General features: G+C 41.1%; 1 protein-coding gene and 1 long non-coding RNA gene across 10 annotated transcripts in view; one reads left to right on the forward strand and one right to left on the reverse strand.

Annotated features, from left to right (window-relative positions):
• Positions 1-455: 455 nt before the first annotated feature.
• On the reverse strand, positions 456-5,304 carry LOC139439486 (uncharacterized). Of its 2 annotated transcripts, XR_011649359.1 has the most exons (3): positions 5,230-5,304; positions 4,838-4,882; positions 456-2,962 (listed from the first exon to the last, which is right to left on the reverse strand). It is a non-coding gene; the product is annotated as an uncharacterized lncRNA (long non-coding RNA). The 2 variants fall into 2 exon arrangements; XR_011649358.1 differs by having other exon boundaries at positions 456-4,882.
• Positions 5,305-5,541: 237 nt separating this feature from the next.
• GKAP1 (G kinase anchoring protein 1) overlaps positions 5,542-15,197 on the forward strand; it is a 99,061-nt gene continuing 89,405 nt past the window's right edge. For 2 of the 8 annotated variants that reach the window (XR_009186761.2, XM_071216662.1), the window contains exons 1-2: positions 5,542-5,692; positions 6,086-6,219. The gene's annotated coding sequence lies outside the window, so the exon portion shown is untranslated. Of the gene's footprint in view, positions 5,693-6,085; positions 6,220-12,465; positions 12,617-15,197 lie in introns of all 8 variants that reach the window. The other 6 variants (XR_009186759.2, XM_058301598.2, XR_009186762.2 and 3 more) reach the window with 4 other exon arrangements.

A 15,197-nucleotide genomic window follows, 5' to 3' on the forward strand; every position in this document is an offset into this window, starting at 1 on the left:
ACAGAGAGCCTGTTGCATTTATTCTTAACAATTTGTAAAGTAATTGGACTGGTTTAGTATTGCTTCCCCAAATCCTTTTTCTTCAGAGACAATACACATGATGTAAAAAAAATAATTTATAGGTAATATCTATACCTATATTTGTATCTTTATATCTATGTCTTTATATAACAAACCAATTTTAACCACTGCCAGGCTCCTGAGGAAAATACTTTTCTATAGGTTCAGAGTATTTTTTAAAAAATAATTATTTTTGAAGTATTTGAATAATAATTTTTTTAAGTATAAAAAAGCCTTTCATAAATAATTCCATATTCATACAGGTATAGTATACTATAAATAATACCACATCAAAGGCAGGGGAAGGAGGTAGGAAAGTCAAAATACTATAAAAGCAACTCTAACATTTCTCTTTTGCAGTGAACAGTGTGGAGGTAGAATGAAAATACTGCAGCTTTTAGAGAACCAATTTATTCCATTTTCTTGAGAAAGTTAACTTTAAAGTACTTGTATTAGTCAAAGGGGTGCAGATGCAAAGTACCAGAAATCTGTTGACTTTCATAAAAAGTATTTATATAGGTACAGTCTACAGTTACAAAGCCCTGAAGAGTCCAACTCAAGGTACCATAAAAGGTACTATCTCACCCAAGCCAGTTGCCACGTGTTGCAGCAAGATGGAGGGAGATCTCTGTGAGGGTTCAGCATTCCTCGCTCTCAGCTACAGGCTGGCATAGGGCTTGTTTCTTTCTGGGCTCAGCTGCAAATTATCAGGTGAATAGCTCATCTCTCTTCCTGAGGCGCAGGATCAAAGTTCTCTTCTCTGCCGTGTCTATGGACCGCTCTCATCTTCCTCTGTGTCTTCTTGAGTGAATGCCCATTTATATCAGCCCACCAATGGGACGGGGACTTACCCTGACTTATACCCTATTGATGTGGTTGTATCGAAGCCCTAATCTTAACATAATTTAATCTAAGACATCTCAGCTGACTCTAATACAATAAAAGGGTATCACACCCAGAGGAACAGACCAGTTTACAAACATAATCCTTATCTTTTTTGGGGTTCATAAATAATCTTAAATGGCCATAGTACTAATGAAGAATTAGTTCTACTTACAATCATAATCTTACAATGATGACATCCTTCTTCAATGATAACCCCTTTTTCTGTTTGCTTTGTGTTTCTGAGTTTATTCCTTTTTCCCTCCATCACTGTCATTTTAATGAGGTATCTGGACTTAGTGGAGAAAAACCTGTGTTTGATGCACCATGTTTAATGAGAGTCTCCTTACTATTAAGTCTTATCATGTATATGCGTGATGAAAATATTTTCTAAGTAGGAAAGATCCAAGTATAGTAATAGGAAATTACATAATTAAAGTATCAGATATAAGTACAAAAATAGAATAAACAATATTTATTGAGGGCTTATATGTGCTAGACAATCTTTCAGATGCTTTTATGCATTATGTACGTTACACGTGTTATCCTTACAATAACCCCATGAGTTAGGTTCTACGATTTCAAGCCCTGGCATATGACTCCAGAGCCCCTACGCTGTATAGCCCGATCCATTGTTTTCTAGACTATTAGTGATCTTGTTATTTTCAATTTGTCAGGTTGCTAGTCAATTCCAACTTTTTTTATTAGTTTAAGCTATACCTGAGGTTTTTAATGTAGACCCGAATATTTACTGTGCATTATCTAATATGGTAAAGCTAGTATCATTGCAGATGTATCATTTGAGGTTCATGGTGGGGGTAGAACAAACCAAGTGGATAGTTTGGACCAAATTCTTAAGTATAGTCATGTAAGCTGGGAAGCTGATGTCTTTAGTTTTATAATACAGACATGTAATTCCTCTGAAAGAAAGCCCATACTATCTGTAATTTGAGAGGCCAAAGAGAAGCAATTAGTAGTTCCACATCCTAATTCAAAGAATTCATCCCCTCATCCCCTCACTCTGTCTAACAGTAATGGATTTTAAGAAATCCAGCTTTTTAATTTTTCCAAATAACCAATTGTTTCAAAACTCTTTATTTTCCTAGTTCATGGTTTACTTTACATTAGGTATATTTTTCTCCTATACCACCCTAACATTAAAAAAAATCACTCCTGTGATACTTCTTTTATATATACAGTTTATATATATATAAACTATGCAAATGTTCCTTTCAAAACTCTTATGGCCTTTCAGTTTCTTGACCTTTCGTCAAACAATCTCGTACTCTCTGCTACTTCAGCTATCCATTCTGATGACAGTTCTTACAACTTGATGTTACCAAGAACTACAGCCCCTCCTAATTTTAATTTCAAGCCTCCTATTCTTCAACCCTAGTCTGTCTTTTGAGGTCCTTCCCTATAGTACCTAAACTCTCACAATTCAACCTGATCAGAAATATCAACCCACTCACGTAATCTTTTCACTGTTTCCTATAGCCTTGCATTTTTCCGCATCTGAAATTATAGTGCCTCCTTTGCTTATACCTTCAACTACTTTGCCCCTCTCTCCCTGGACAAACCTCAGAACTACCTACTTAGCGCCTGCACAGGAGCAACTGGAAATGGTCTGAGAAAAATACACAACTATATGGATTGGTCTCACTATAAATTCATGAGCTCTAAGCAAATGGGTCCTCAATAGAACCTGCAACTCTTACTATGTTTCCTGAGTCAATTCACTCTCCCACTTTGGTAGACAGTAGTCTTTCCTCCTGTCCTCTCTCCTCACATCTCCAAAACCCCTCCCCTCTCATGACTTTCAGTTAATGACTATATTGGCTAGAGTAGGCTAACCACTAAAACAAATAGACCCCCTGTTATGTCACCAACTCAGTCGAACTTTAGATCTTACTCACATAATATCCAGAGTGGGTGTTTCAGGTGGCGTAGCTCTCCCACATCCAGGAACCTTCCATCTTGTGGCTCTGCCAACCCCAAGGGCTTGTAGTCATCTGCATAACTAAAACAGGGTTACTGTGCCCAAGGTCGAACTGGCAGAGGGAAAAAGCACATGAAGGAGGCACAAGTACTCTCTAAAGGGCCTTGGCCCGGAAGTGGCAAACATTATTTCTGCTCACATTCTGTTTCAAGAACTTAATACGGGACCGTACCTGACTGCAAGAGAGGCTGAGAAGAGTCATGTGTGCCCAGAAAGAAGGAAGAATAAAATGTGATGGACAATTAGAAGTCTGACAAAATGATCTTGCTTCTTATTTCACTGAGGAAATAGAAGCAATTAGAAGAAAATTTCTACTTTCTCCCACCACCACATCCACAACCTACTTCAATATCTCCCAAATACCTGGGAATCTGGGGGATTAGGTATGTAGGCTGCCCCTGATCACAAAAGAGCAGTTTCCAAGCATTCATTTGGAACATGGTCATTAACGGCAATACCACCTAATCACAAAATTCAAACATACGTTCTTTCCTTGCACTTTTCAGTCTCTGTGGTTTTAGATACTGTTGATCAACACCCTGTCCTGCCCTGCCTTTGGGAAACTCCAATTTACCTTGCTCTGGTGCTTCTGTATTACCCTGGTTCTTCTCCAATCTTTCTGATCCCTTCTTTCTTTGATGGTGTCTCTTACCTAGATCAGAGCGTCTCAAACTTTAATTTGACACAAATTGCCTGGGGGTGCTTGTTAACTTGAAGATGCTGATTCAGCAGCATAGGGGAGGGGCTGAGATTCTGCCTTTCTAACAAATTCCCTACTGATGACAGTGATGCTGGTCCATTGCTCACACTTTGAGTAGTAAGATTTTAAAGATGTTCTCCAAGATTCCACCCTTTGGTGTTTTTTTTTTCCCCTTGCTCACACAGTTACATCACTGCTAGGTTGCCAACTCCCCAATCTAATTTTTAGTTCGGTCCTGTGATCTATATACCAAAACCACAATTTCTAACTTTTCAGCGGTTATCTCTATCTGACTCACTTGTCAACCCTTCAAACCGTCCAAATCTCTCAAAAAGTAGTTTCTTCTCTTAATTTTTTGATTCCTACTAATTGTCTACAAACTCAAAACCTCAGCTACCTTTAATTTCTCTTCCTCCCATCAGCCACTCAATCATTTACTGAATTCTGCAGATTCTGCAACCACATCATCTCTCAACTATGTTCTTTTCATTCTTCCCATCCTACCTTTAGTTCAGACTCATCATTACCTTTTTCCTGGCCTAATGAAGGTCTCTCTGGCAGTCTTCCAATCCCTAATTTCCAAATCCCTTCAGAGAGAGATCAATAGTACAAAGGAAAATCTTTTCTTCTCAAAATCTTTTAAATCATGAACACTCAAAGTTCTGAATGAAGTACAAATTTCTCCCTCCGGCTTCCTAGGCCTCGTTGTCCTTGTCTCTGCCACTTCTTAACATGCCCTAGAGTCTTGCCATGTGTTCCTCCCTCAACACGACTTTCATCGATTCAGCATCATATGTTTTGTCCTGCTATCCTCTCTGGATATAAAACCCTCTTCCATCTCCTTCAAGGCCTGTCCCAAAGGCCTCCTCCTTCATGCTGCCTTTCTTGTCACCCAGCCAGATAGGAAAGGTTCTTTGATCCTTGGCAGGACCCTTTGAATTGTTCACGTGGCACCCACGGTGTTTTTTTAAATTATAACTTAGTTTTATCTGAGGGCAAGGACAGCATTTTTACTCTCCTCTTTAACCCTGTAGTATTACCCTATTGCCTATGGTGTGTGTCTAATATTAGCTGAGGGGAATTGATTTAGGGGATAACGGGATGTGGTGGTAAGCGCCCAGAATTTGACTGTGACACTAACTGCTAGGTTTTGGGTAAGTCACTTAAGTTCTCTTATAAAATCAGGGTACTACTACCTGAAGAAGCATCAAAGGAGATAACGTGAAAAGCGCTGTGCAACTCTGCAAAGAAATGAGCAATGTTAGTTATTCTCCTACAGAGACCTGATGCATTCTTGTTATTCAAATCTTGATTTGCAGGACCATTCGTACTTCATTAACTGGAAGTTGAAGTCCCGGGATGCTGGGAACCCCGGCCACCGACTCCGTGGCCCTCTAACTGCTCTCGGCGATGCAGAGGATCCCGTCGAACCTACCAGCTCGGGAGGCCGCCGTCCTTCCACGCGCTCTGGGAGAGCCCTTCTCGTCCCCGTAACCCCGAAGACACGGCGCCACCGCCTACGTGACACGGTTGGACCCTGCCCGGCCCCCGTAGCTCCCCTTCCCCGGCAGGTGGTTCTGGTGCTCACCCCAACTCCGGGCGCTCACGTCACCGGCGAACCTCTGCCCACGCGCCCGCGCCGCGACCAACCGAGAAAATAAACAAACCCCCGCGCGCGGCTGCGGGCGCGCCAGGCCCCGCCCCCGCGCCCCGCCCCCGCGCCCCGCCCCGCGGCTCTCACGCCGCCCCCTCCGCCGGGACTTCCCTCCGGCCCTCGGCTCGCAGCCGCGCTCTCCCCGCCCCTCACCGCAGCCCGCGGCCGCGTTCGCCGCCGCGGTCGCCCAGCCGGCCCGGCGCCCGGGGCCCAGCTAGTACCCAGCGCCCCGCCCGCGGGCTCACGCGCGACCCGCTCCCGGCGCGAGCCCGCCCCGTCCCTCGCGACACTTGACCCAGCCCGGTCCCAACGCCCAGTGCGGCCGCCCGGGGAGCCGCGGGAGCGGCGGCGGGGGGAGGAGGGAGAGGAGGGCCGAGCCCGCGGCCGGCGAGGCCCGGTGAGTACGGAGGGCGGGCCGCTCCCGCGGGTGCCCGCCGCGGCGCCCCTGAGGCGGCGGGGGCGGCTCGGCTGCGCGCCCCTCCGCGCTCCGGCCCCGGCGGTGGGGCGCTCGGCCGGAGGCGCCGGGCTCCGCCGCCGGAGCCTCAGCGCAGACGGCGCCGGAGGGCCGCTCCCGGGCAGGCCCGCGGCCTCGACGCTCGGCGGAGGGCTCGGGGCGGCGGGAGGCACCCGCGCCGGGCGGCAGGCCTCCGCGCCGCGCCGCGCCGAGTGACAGGTGCCGCCGCCGCCGCCTCTGCGCCCGGGTGTGCCCCGCGAGGGCCGCCGCCGCCGAGAGCCCCGCGCTCGGGAATCTCCGGTGCGACGACCTGACCCGTTGTTTTCTCCCTTCCAGGTCTTGAAGCCGTTTCTCTGCCCAAGTCAGGTCTCGCCCAGCCCTATTCCTTTCTCTATGTACTTTGTGCGAATAAGTTTTGGAGCATCGGTTAACAGCTCATGGGTGAAATTTGGCTTTCATGCACGAATGAGGTATAGTGAAGTACTTTTTGAACATAGCGCTTCCCACCCCACCTTCCCCCATCTATTGAAAAGTAAAGGGGTACGATTTTTTTTTTTTTTTGCTGTTTGTAAGAAACAGCCTTTCATAGTTTTGATCAAATCTTTAACATTTAATGTGGTTAGTAGGCGTTAAAATGTAATGACGAAATGTTTATTAAAGAATTGTCTGCCCGCCTTCTCTCTCCAACCCTTCAAATATTTTAAAATCTCACCGTGGCTAGGTTTTACAATTGAGTAGGTGCTACTGATTTTCATTACAAACACTAATGAAAACCATTCAGCATTGCCTGTTTCTTTATGTAGTAAATACGCCTGTGATTGCAACCTGAATTATCAGTTTGAAAATTTTAACTTGTAGCTGTGAGAACGTTTGAGAAACTATGGCAACTTAAAAGTATTAAAAATCTTAAGTGTATAGAAATCTAGAATTTCCCCCCTTAACTAGTTAATAAAACTATAGCACTATAGTACTAGTCAGGTCCTGCTTAATGGAAGGAATTCTTCCGAGTATTAAAAATGATTACAACAAATTTATCCTTAAGTTACCACTCAATTGACTTCAGCTCCGTGGAGTAAGAGTAAGAACCTAGAAGTAGACCAAAAGAACACTAGGCAAATGAAAATAGATGCACTTTATTCATGGGAGAATCCCTTATGTCCTCACTCAGTATTTGCTTGAACTTTTGGTTAGATTTCTCAGCCTCTAGAAATTAGGAGCTGCAAATTGAGGGCAGGGGAAGGGGTAAGAGACAGTATTTAACTATGAGGAACAAAATGGAATTTAAGGCATACACATTAATTTACATGGTTTGTTTGCAATTAGTGTGTAGTGTGGAAAGTTTTGGTATGCACTTGCACTTGCTGGTTGTGAACCTTAATTTTTAGGAAGTCAAAGTGAAACATTGTGTTACACTTGTTACTTGGGTAAAGAACATGGAATAATACAAGTTTTAAAGTTTCACCAGGTATGAAATCACTGATACTCGTTGCCATTTCATTTTATGCTCAATTTACTTAAAAAAACAAAACAAAACTAAGCTGCATTTCATTAAGCCACACTAACTGGAATCTACACTGAATCCTTTCTTTTTTGATCATGCTAACTGGTTAATTGTGTTCATTGGAAGTGGATATCATTCATTTTATTATATATATATTTTTTTTAAATATATAAATATATATTTATTATTTTATTAAAATGGATATAGTTGGTTCTCCACTAATTCATTCATATACACACATATATATGAGACCATATATATATATACACGTATACATATATATAGAGAGAGAGTCTCCTGGACTCAGAAGAGGCTGTGGCTACCATCTTTCCAGACCTCAGTGAGGTCATAGACTAGAGAGATGAGATCATAATAGCATTGATCCTTAGAAACTTGACCGTCCAAGAGTACTGGCCATTTAGAAATCCTGCTGCTCTCAGTTTAGGCTGTTGATATATTAGAAACAAGCACCTGATTTTTTTTTTTAAATGCTGTGGTAACATACATAACATAAAATTTGCCATTTTAAGTATTCTAATTATTTAGAATCAATACTTTAAGACCAAATATGTTTTCTCAACAAAATTAGTCATGGTGATGATCAGTTAGCAGAATAGCATTTATGGTAATGAAACAGCTTTGAATAATCATTGTTAATACATTTGCATTATACAAATCATGGATTATTTATATTGCACTTTACATTTTCTTTCGTTGTCCGTTACACTTCCAGACCATATATTCTAAAGCATAGATAGCTGTGTACTTGGGGAATGTAAACAACATTAGAAACACTAAGTTCAATCAATTTATGTTGCATATGCCAGGCCCTATGGTATTTGTTAGGGACAGGAAAGTCCTTGCCCTTCAGGATCTTGAAATCAGAATTGTAACAAGGTAGGTATAGCAATAAACATAATCTTAATGGAGTCCTTTCAGTTATGAATGTAAATATAAGAAGAAATATTGCAGAGGAGGAAATGATTAACTTGAGGGGCACATCAGAGAAAGCTTCATAGAAATGCTAGCACCTGAGCAGATTTTGAGACATAAATAGAAGTTTTAAGTGGAGGGCAGTTTAGGCACAGAAAACAGCATAGATAAAGATATGAACAAGGGGAAACGGACTTTGGCCCAGTGGTTAGGGCATCCGTCTACCACATGGGAGGCCCGCGGTTCAAGCCCGCGGCCTCCTTGACCCGTGTGGAGCTGGCCCATGCGCAGTGCTGATGCGCGGAAGGAGTGCCGCGCCATGCAGGGTGTCCCCCGCGTAGGGGAGCCCCACGCGCAAGGAGTGCCCCCATAAGGAGAGCCGCCCAGCGTGAAGGAGGGAGTAGCCTGCCGAGGAATGGTGCCGCCCACACTTCCAGTGCCGCTGACGACAACAGAAGCGGACAAAGAAACAAGAAACAAGACGCAGCAAAAAGACACAGAAAACAGACAACCGGGGGAGGAGAGGGGAATTAAATAAATAAAAATAAATAAATCTTTAAAAAAAAAAAAAAAAGATATGAACAAGAAAAACTATGTGTTGGAAATTCAAGTAATTTGATATTGCTGGAGTAAGTCTGAGGAGGGAGAGTTGCTACAGAAAGTCTTAACATACTATAATAGTTTAAGTCAAGTAATTGGCTTTTGGATGTGAAATAGACAATGGAGACTTTTCTAATTTTGACATTGCTGTAGTCTCAAGTATAGAGGAATTTACATTTAATGGTAGTCATTAAGAAATTATAGATTATACTTATTTGATAAGCCACCTGCTTATTTGTATTTGTGAGTTTTTCTTGTGCATTTCAAGCTGAAACATTTCTGTTTTTTAATATCTTGTGAATTTTCTGTTTTTTGACTACATTAGCTTTTAAATGATTTTTAAAAGATTAAAATGGAGGAGGGCAAAGAAATATTAAATAATTATTGTAATTTTGTTAATATAGACTGACCTGTTTTATGTAGTATTTTTTTTTTAAGATTTATTTATCCCTCTCCCTCCCCTCTGTTGTCTGTTCTCTGTGTCTGTTTGCTGTGTCGTCTTCTTTGTCCGCTTCTGTTGTTGTCAGCGGCACGGGAATCTGTGTTTCTTTTTGTTGCATCATCTTGTTGTGTCAGTTCTCTGTATGGGCGGCACTGTTCCTGGGCAGGCTGCACTTTCTTTCCCACTGGGCGGCTCTCCTTACGGGGCGCACTCCTTGCGTGTGGGGCTCCCCTACGCGGGGGACACCCCTGCGTGGCAGGGCACTCCTTGCGCGCATCAGCACTGCACATGGGCCAGCTGCACAAGGGTCAAGGAGGCCAAGGGTTTGAACTGCGAAACTCCCATGTGGTACACGGATGCCCTAACCACTGGGCCAGGTCTGCTTCCCGTGTAGTATTTTAGTATTATGTAAATGTCTCTTTTCACAAAATGACCTCTTTATATAGCCTAGAGGATGCCCTTTACACTTTTTTTTTGTATTGTATGCCTTAATTAGGTTTGCATTTCATAATATGGAGCATGCTAAGCATTTCAGTGTAGATAAATGAGCCTGTGTCTGGATTTTAAAGACTGTGTGTGTTTGAAAGACGAAGTGAAAATAAAGAGATGGGAGAGAGAAGAGCTCTATTTGAATCTGTTTATCCTTTAGATATGTCTGTAGATGGAGAATCAAAAGTTGAGGACAAAAAACTGAAGGGATACTAACCCTAGCTAGCTATACCCTGAAGCAGTATATTTAAAAAGTCTGATGTCATCATGGTCTAGTTACTTGTTTCTTTTCAAAGTTATATATATAGAGAGAATGGCCTCCTGTATTGTATAACAAGACTGCCTTTTAAATTCTGGAAACTTAGTTAATGAAAGTAAGGTTTTTTTTAAAGTATGCAATATAATCAGTTTTTGACAGTTGCTTTTTGTCATTTGACTTCTGCATTTTTAACATAGAAGACCTGAGGCCTGTCATTGTCAATCCCCATCTGTAGTTGCCCTTTCTAAGCTTTAACACAAAGTAGCACAATCAATATTTCATTGATTACATTGTGTGTAATTTTTTCAATTTGAATGGAGATGATCATTTTCCCTTTTCAAGATGAAATTTTTTTTTAATTGCAGAAATAATACGGTCATTGCAAGACATTTAAGGAAATAGTGAAAACTATGAAAAGAAAAATAAGCATTATGAATAATCCCATGCATTTCCTTCTTTTTGGTATGCACATAAATAATATGCATATTTACAGATCAGGCATTATTTTTATATAAAGTGTTATGCCCTTCTTTTATTTAAAATTTACATTCCTCCCTCCCCTCTATTTCTGAAGTGCTGGTTAGGGTACTTTTTGGCATGGTGTGTAGATTTCTCTCATAACTGAGGTAGTTTGTTGTCATCACTTCCTTTAAGAGATATGTATGCAACACAGATGGTTTAGCCTCTCCAGTTCTTCCATCTACTTACCCTTTCAGTTGCATACTTAGTAGAGCTATTTTCGCCCTGATATTTATTATTAGTAATAGTATACTGCAAATAGCTTTTTATTTCACCCCTACCTCTGACTGAAAAGGGGATTATTGTAAGTGTGCATCTCCCACTTTCCATTCTACTCCTTCATAAGTATTTTAACACATGGGCTGCTGAAGTGGTTTAGCACAGATAGCTGCCTTTTCAGAAAATAAATGTATTGTTTTCTGAGTGTTATCATTCCTTTCTTAGAACCATTTTGAATCCCTTGTTTCTTTTTGCGTATACTTCGAAGATTTTTTTAATGGTTGCAGTGCAGGTTAAATTTGACTCCTAAATCTAACAATTTCATTTGAATTGATACCAACTTAACTTCAGTAGCGTACACAAAGTATGGTTCTATACCTCTTTTTTTCTTCCCCTTTATGTTGTTTTTTTTTTTCACAAATTACATCTTTATACATTGTGTGCTCCGAAACATAGACTTGTAATTACTTTTTTTTGCATTTGTATTTTAAGTCATATAAAAAATAAAAAGTAGAGTTCCAAATCAAAAATCTAATGGCACTGGTATGTAATAAATTAACCCATGCAGTTATCATTACTGGAGACTTTTTTCTTGATATTGTTGTATATAATATCATTTCCTTTCAACCTGAAGGATTCCCTTTCACATTTCTTTTAAGGCAGGTCTAGTGTTAATGAACTTCCTTCAGCTTTATCTCAGAACATCTTAATCTCTCATTTATAAAGACAGTTTTTCTGGATATATAATTCTTGGTTGATGGTGTGTGTGTGTGTGTGTGTCCCCGCCAGCACTTTGAATATGTCAGCCCACTGCCTCGTGGCTCCCATTGTTTCCAAAGAAAAGTCAGCTATTAGTCTTAATGAGGATGGTATGTACATGCAAGTTGCTTCTTGCTGCTTTCAGGGTTCTCTGTTTGGTATTTGGTAGTTGGATCAAAATGTGTCTTGGTGTGGCTCTCATGAGTTAATATTTATTGGAATTCATTGGTCTCCTTGGATGTTTACATTCGTGTCTTTTTTCAAGTTTGGGAAATTTTCAGTCATTTTTAAATATTCTTTTTGCTCAGTCTCTTCTTTCTCTCCTTCTAGAATTCCTACAATGGATATATTGGATTGCTTCATGGTGACCCAGTCATCCCTTAACTCTGTCCACTTTTCATCATCCTTTTTTATTTCTGCTCTTCATACTGGATAATTTCAGTTTTTTGTATCTTCAAGGTTGCTGATTCTTTACTCTGTGTCAGTTCTAATCTGCTTTTGAACTTCCTCTAGGACATTTTTTATTTCAGTTATTGTGGACTTGAGCTCCAGTATTTCTGTTTGTTTCTTTTTATAATTTCTGTCACTTTATTGAAATTCTCATTTTGTTCATGTAGCATTTTTCTGAGAACCTTTAGTTCTTTGTCCACATTTTCCTTTAGCTCTTTGAACATATTTAAGAAGAGTTGCATTAAAGTATTGTGTAGTAAGTCCAACATCTGGGATTTCTCATTGGTGATTTCTGGCATTTTATTTTGTTCTTTTGAATAGGACATCTTTTCCTATTTCTATTTATGTCTTGTGATTTTTTTGTTGAAATTTGTATATTTTAATGTTAGCTCTTAAAATCAGATTCTCCCCTTTTGCCAGAGTTGGCTGTTATTACTGTTGAAGGCTGTAGTTTTCTATTGTTGTCATTCCAGATTGTTTCTGTAGAGACTGTATTCCCTGATGTGTATAGTCACTGAAGTATCTGTTCCTTTGCTTGTTTTCAGATAGTGTTCCTTGAATACCAGGAGCCAACAACCAGAGCAACAAAATAGGAAAAAAAAACCTATCTCTCCCAATTTTTGCAGATTGGGTCGGTGCTGGAGCTTTCCTTTGGTATTCAGTCAGACTTGCAGTGAGCATAAGGAACAAATCAAGGTGAAAATTTAGGACCCTTTTGGTCTTTTCTGAGCATTTGTCTTGTTCTGGGCATACTTTTGCCCTTATAAATTCCCCTGTATACATGAACATTCAAAACATTCCACTTTCCCCAAGAAATTCTCTGCAGTCTTGCCACCCAGGCTGCAGATACTCTGTTGTATGTCTCAGCCATGAAATCTTTTGCCTAAGACAGCTATGGTTTGTTTTCTTTTTTTTTCCCAAGATTTATTTATTTATTTAATTCCCCCCCCCCCCCCCCCGTTGTCTGTTCTCTGTGTCTATTTGCTGCGTCTTGTTTCTTTGTCCACTTCTGTTGTCATCAGCGGCACGGGAAGTGTGGGCGACGCCATTCCTGGGCAGGCTGCACTTTCTTTCGCACTGGGCGGCTCTCCTTACGGGGCGCGCTCCTTGGGCATGGGGCTCCCCTACACGGGGGACACCCCTGTGTGGCAGGGCACTCCTTGCGCGCATCAGCACTGTGCATGGGCCAGCTCCACATGGGTCAAGGAGGCCCGGGGTTTGAACCGCGGACCTCCCATGTGGTAGACAGACGCCCTAACCACTGGGCCAAGTCCGTTTCCCTGGTTTGTTTTCTTATAGTATTTTAGTGGCCAGCCAGCTGCTTCTCCATCCAGAGTGAGTTGTGGAATTGATGAGACAGAGACAATGCCTAGAATCAATCCTTCAGTTTGATACCAGATGGGTTAGAATAGACATTACTCCGATGTGTGAATAAGGAGTGTTCTGCTTCTTCTGGAACCTGGGTCCAGGGAAGCAAACAGGTAGCACAAGCTGCTGCTGTGCTAAGCCAGAAAGGAATGGGAGAAGGGCTAGTGAAAGAGTCACAAGACTTTCCAACATTTTTTTCAGTTGTATTATTGTTTATTCACCATTTGGGTAGTTGCTATAAACATTTGACTGTTTTCTAGAGTTCTGACAAAATTGGTCTTGCTAGTTTTTGCTTAATTTTCAGTGTTTGTCAAGCGATGGGGTTTGGGGAGCATCTTAATCTGCGATTTTGTTAAAATCATTTGGTAGTTAAGTTTTTTAATAGCTTCTGCCAGTTGTTTTATGCCTCATGGGACCTCAAGACATATTTTAGTTTAATAATTATTATAAGAAACCCAATAGATGCTTATATTTGAGTGCTTATGTTAAAGCAGTTTATATATGTATACTAACTTAATCTTCAAAATAGTGAGATAGGCACTCATATCCTTCTTTCACAGAAGAAACTCAGAGGTTAAGTAGTTTACTTGAGGGTTCACAGTAAATACCAAGTTGGGTTTGCCCAGGCATTCTGGCTCCTGTGACACTCTGGTGCCAGTCTTCTCTACCACTTCTTCATTAACTGATGTAAAAGACAAGAGGCATCTCATTGTCCTGAACCTGGGAAGGGAACTATAAGTGTCTGTATGGAGCTGAGAGAAAAAAATCCGGTACATTTTCTTTATAGTGTATGGGTAGGTTAAGTAAAACCAATATTAGGAAAAATACTAAATGTTGAATTTGTATAGAACTTCAAAATCTTTTCAGGGCTTCTAATAATAAAATTGTGCTTGCTTCCCCAAACACTGATTTTTAAATATCAGGTTTATTCATGACATAAGAATATACAATTCCTGATTCAGACTTTTGAATGATTTCTTCAAATTGAGTCCCCATTGAAATTTTGTTTATCTGAGTAGGTAATAAAAGCATTTAAACCATTTTTTTTTATAAACTTTTCATTGAAAATATAGTGAGATTTCTTGTGATAAAATGAAAGGATTTCAAATCCAATTGGAACTTTCTAACTTCAAGTTTTTAAAAATAATGATGTTCTAATTGCAGAAATAAATTATGCATTGTTTGAGTGATCACTCTTTATCTAGATTTTATGCCACTGAAATCGCATTCACTGGCAAATAGGGATAAATATCTGTTATATATGAATATAGAGATTTAACTTTGCTCATGAGAAGACTTTGGCTTTCTTACTTGTTACCTGCTGCTGCTTATACTACGTGTCTTTCTCTTTGGGCACCTGGAACTCAAACTCTTCCAGCAATTCCACAGGCCTGTCTATCATGATGGGCAGCAGTGCATTCTGCCACTGACTGATGAAGATTTCTAATCATTAGAACACTTCCCTTGTCACAGCTGACACATAACTGCAAAGCAGTATGTGCAGGACCTACTTTCTAAGGAGCACGAGATGAGGCTGCTTGCATCTCCATGTGACTATCCCAGGGGCTTTCCTGGCTGCAATAAGTCCTGAGGGGATCTTAATCTAAGGATACAGTGGTAAGGAAGCTCTGCCCTAGGCCACAGAAAGAAAATTTCTGTGAGCCTTGGATGGATGTTTAAAACAGAATTTATGAACATTTAACTCATACAGAACAAAATGATACTTGTGATTTTGATATCAGTTCTAGTTTAGAAAGAAGTCTGTGTGGGAAGTGGACTTGGCCCAATGGATAGGGCGTCTGCCTACCACATGGAAGGTCCGCAGTTCAAACCCCGGGCCTCCTTGACCCCTGTGGAGCTGGCCCACGCGCAGTGCTGATGTGCGCAAGGAGCGCCCTGCCATGCAGGG

The sequence above is a fragment of the Dasypus novemcinctus genome, chromosome 8, assembly GCF_030445035.2.
Source record: "Dasypus novemcinctus isolate mDasNov1 chromosome 8, mDasNov1.1.hap2, whole genome shotgun sequence".
NCBI classification, from domain to species: Eukaryota; Metazoa; Chordata; class Mammalia; order Cingulata; family Dasypodidae; genus Dasypus; species Dasypus novemcinctus.